The following is a 4558-nucleotide window of genomic DNA, read 5'->3' as shown; positions in this document are numbered from 1 at the left end:
AGGAGGGGGAGAAACTGAACTTCAAATGACCCTCACTTCTTGAGCGAGAGCTGCTTTCAAACAGGAAGGAGGAATTTTGGTTTTATGGTCTTAGAGCAGAGTGGGGTGACTTTACAAAAGCAATAGCTAATGATTATTGAGCACTTACTACGTGCAGACACTCTGCTAATTGTTTATAGTAATTCACAAGAGACTCATATCTACTCTATGAGTTAGGTGTGCACTTATTTTTCCATTTTACAGAGGAGTAAATTGAGGCTTAGAGAGATTAATTTATTTGCCTAAGGTCACATTGATAGTCAGTGATGGTCCAAGTATGTTTTGTCTACTTCTTAATGAAATAAAAGCAAGGCCTCTACTGACCTTGGAAGTGTGAAAGCATTGACATAACTGAGAGGCAGAACTCCATGGTTCATAGTGGAGCATTTAGTGCCCTAATTAAAATGGGGCCCCGGTTTCCTGAGACAAGCTCAGTCAGTATCAAATACCATTTTTGCTTGGCTGCAGATTAGAAAAACGAATGCATTTGTTTCTGTTTGCACTGTTTTCCAGCTGAAAACCTCTCTTGTTAGCTGTCGACAATGTCACTTCCACATTTTCATGTGATGGGTTTCTACTGCTGCTTATTTTGAAACAGAGGTGATAATTAATCTTCCCACATTCAAGCATTGCAAACATATTTCAATTTCAAATGAGATAAGACCCAGGCTGAACACCCACACTTACATTTTAGATAGCTGTGTACCATGAATTGTAACTGGCCAGAATTTTCTCCATGGCAGTCGCGTTATTGGTGATAAGTATAAAAGTATTATTTCTAATGGACAGTCTCAGAAGAATACAGAGCTGACACATTTGCAGTTTCTCTGAGACAGCAAAAATTGGAAGGAAGGAAGGAAGGAAGGAAATTGGAATCACGTTACAGTTAGTCTTTTTGCTGACCCTGTGGCACTGCCCTTGCTTCATCCACTGGTCCTTCAGTAGCAGTATAATATTTAAACTTACCTGAAGCACCAGGTAAATGCACCCTTCCTATATTCCCTGCCAATGATTTTGAAGGTTCGATCCGGTCATAGTATGTTAGAATCAGAATCATAAAAGGCTCTGTAGGCCGCATAGTTTATATTTATATATATTATGTTAGTAAATATTATGTACAGAAGACAGTGTCACTTGTTAGCTTCATCCCAGGCCATAATACTAGACAACTAAGAAATATTTAGGGAGTCATGTTTCTTATTCCTTCTATATATGTATACTACACATGACAGAATTTTTTATGGAGTTACTTTCAAAGGAATCACAAATTTTACTTAAAATGCGAAAGAAAATGTTATTAGAGGTATTCTAAAGAGGCCACAGCAGGGGTTTTGCAGAGCATCACACACAGTTCTTTGCAGATACACAGTATGGTGGCTTGTATTTCACAAGGTGACAGTGAAAAATCTATACCACTTTTACTCATATTGCCGTTCTCACCTTTCTTTTTGTCTCTTCTAACCTCTTATGTGCCTCCTGGCTGGAAGTGGTTTTCAGGATGTCTGCAGCCACTCACCTGTCATGGTGATAGTTAGGGGCCCAGCAAGTTCATGGCACTTGTACTGGCAAATGTACCATTTTCTTACCCTGAGTGTTGTTATTCCTAGAAATTCTTCAGGAGATATTTTGGTAAATAAAATCTTTCTTCATTTTATAGATATATGCACATATATACATAGATTTATGAATATTTATTTACACAAACAAAGATGTTCGTTTACTTTAACAACCATACCGAAATAAAACAAAATGGAAATATAGAGTACAGGAAAAGGAAAAAACAACTTGCAAAATGAAAGTAGCATATTACCTTTACTTACTCCTCAAACCCAGTATTTCATCTCTAATGTCATGTTTATAGATTGAGTCTTAAAATATTTATTGTAATATAAAGTATATTGCTAATGATTTAACTTGAACATTAAGTTTTTAACTTTCTCAAAAAAGAAATGAGGCTATTCTGAAGGGAAAAACAAGAGCCCTATTTGGAAGATTTTTTCTTTTGAAATGTCTAATGATTTAGACATTTTTCCCTCACACCTAGGAGTTCAGCTAACAAAAAGGGATGGTGTCGTGGGACAGCAGAGAATCAAGGAGTTATTTGGAGGATGATAATTAGTAAAATTTGGGACATGTTAGTTTGAGGTCTAAATTTTGTTGGAGGATCTTCTAAACATAAATTAGGAAATTTGAAGATAAATCTCAGGAGAGAATTCAGGTTGCGATGTGGTGCACACTAATTTTTATACTCCAGTTTAGACGTGTTCTTGGTCTTGTTCCGCGTACTGGTATCTGTGGACCCATGTGAATAAGATGTCTTCAAGATGTCATTTCAGTTAATGTGTGGCCCAACTCAATCAGAATGGGCTTTTATCCAGGCTACTGGAGTTCTTTAGAAGCAGAATGAAAGTCAGATGGAGAGAGAAGCCCTGGGGAGCAGTCAGAATCTGGAACTCAAAGGAACCTGAAAGAGAAAGGAGAAGACACCACAATGTGCATTGCCATGTGACAGAAAAGCCAAGGACCAAGGACCGTGAGTAGCCAACCCAGAACACCACAGTCTTTGGGAAAAAAGCATAACCTTGCTGACACTCAGTTTTGGACTTCTCCTAGCCTCAAATCTGGAGAAAATAGATTCCCATTGTTTAAACCAACCCATTGCATGATAGTTGTATTAGAAGCTAGGAAAGTAAAACACAATGTTAATTGAAAAATCTGTAATCTAAAAGAAGTGACGTTAAAAGACTAGTAATAATAGCTAATCTTCATTCAGCATGTCTTGGATGCAAGCTGTTATTCTAAATGCTTTGTGTGAATAACTCATATGATACACACAACCTTGGAAGGTAGATTGTGTGTATTTTACACATGAGGGAAGAGAGGAACAAAAGTTAAAACTTCCACAGTATCACTCAGCTAGGAAATATTAGAATCAGGGTATCAAATCCAGGCAAACTATTCCCAGAACCCAAATTTCAGTCAATACAGGGCAAGATAGAAAAAGAAGCTGGCGAACCACAGAATATTATGAGATAATCCACAGTGATGGGCCAAATGAAGTCAGGGAATTTGTGAGGAAGAGAGGGAAACAAAGTGTGGCTTGGAGAGCTATTGGGAAATCCAAACAGGATAGTTTCTAAACATTCAGTGTAGGAAAGCATTTCATAAAAGGTGAGATTGACAGTGATGACCAAGAAGCACGAAGACCTAGTAAGGTTCATTAGCTCAGGCATTGAAGAAAGGTGGCCTTTCATTGGTCACACTACATTGCTACAAAATCTGCATTCATTTCATAGAATTAAAAATTCTAATAGTTGTAGTCAATCAGGTAGGTAGCCTGGTGGAAAAGGGTTGAAAAGGGAGAGAGGAAATAAGTATTTGACCCGCTTCTTCACTCCTTTCAGTCATGTACTCAATGTCAGTGAGGCCCTCACTGAACACTATAAAATGGCAACTTTCCCCTCCCTTCCAACCTCCTATACTACACATTGTTTCCCTTCATTGCACTAATTTCTCTCATACATTCTATACATTTACTTATGAATTTGTTTGTCTTTCACTTCCCACTCAAATATAAGCCCAATGAGGGAAGGATGTTGTTTTGTTCTCTACTCTATTCTCAGAACCTGGAATAATGCCAGGCACATGATACATATTTGTTGAATGGATAAAATCATGAAAAATGAATGAAAGAATCCTATTCTAATCAGGCCCTAATAAATGTTGTGGCCCAGCTCATATCACTCCTTGATTTGAGGTTTATTTTTCACTACCTGTAAGATAAGGGAGATATTCAAAATTATTTTTAAGCTTCTCCACTCAATACATTCATGATTCTAAAATTCTCCACCACCACCACCCCCTTCCCTGCCCTGTTTTACTTCAGTAATGAGAAGTTGTATCCTATTGCCATAAAAACATGGAACCTGTAGGCTAATTTTGGATCTCTTCAAGACGTCATTCTCTGATGTCTGGAGGTGATCTTAGACACCTGTGGTTGGTCCTGGGTCCACTGTGAATCATCGTTCCCAGCAGGGAGGGCCCCCTCTGCCACAGTTGCTGGCTTCAACTTTCTTCTAGCACAGTTTAGTCAAGCTCAACTCTTTGAAGCTAGAGGTGTTATTCCTCCTCAGAGAAAATTCATCGTTTTTTCACAGTCATCTTTCTAGCCTATACTTTCATTTTTGAAGCATAATTTTCATTGTCAGGTGAGAAATGCACTAACTCAAAGTGCCTGGGTACGTCTAAGATCCTAAATTCCACAATTTGCATTGGAAAACCACCAAAGATGCACAAGATTAGGGTGCTTTATTTTCAGGGACACATACACTGGGTACCAAAGCAAGCCACATTTTGGTGTCAAGATATTGAAAGTAATTATATCATGCATGGATTCCAGGCCTCCTTAAGCAAATACATCTTCTGAAGAAACGGAGTTTCAATTTCTAGTCCTTTTTGCATACCATCTGGAAATCTCTTCTCTCACTCTATTTATGAGGTTGAACTTTAAACAGCTGGG

Source organism: Choloepus didactylus, chromosome 10 (assembly GCF_015220235.1).
Source record: "Choloepus didactylus isolate mChoDid1 chromosome 10, mChoDid1.pri, whole genome shotgun sequence".
Taxonomy (NCBI): domain Eukaryota; kingdom Metazoa; phylum Chordata; class Mammalia; order Pilosa; family Megalonychidae; genus Choloepus; species Choloepus didactylus.
Note: the sequence above shows the minus strand (reverse complement) of the source record.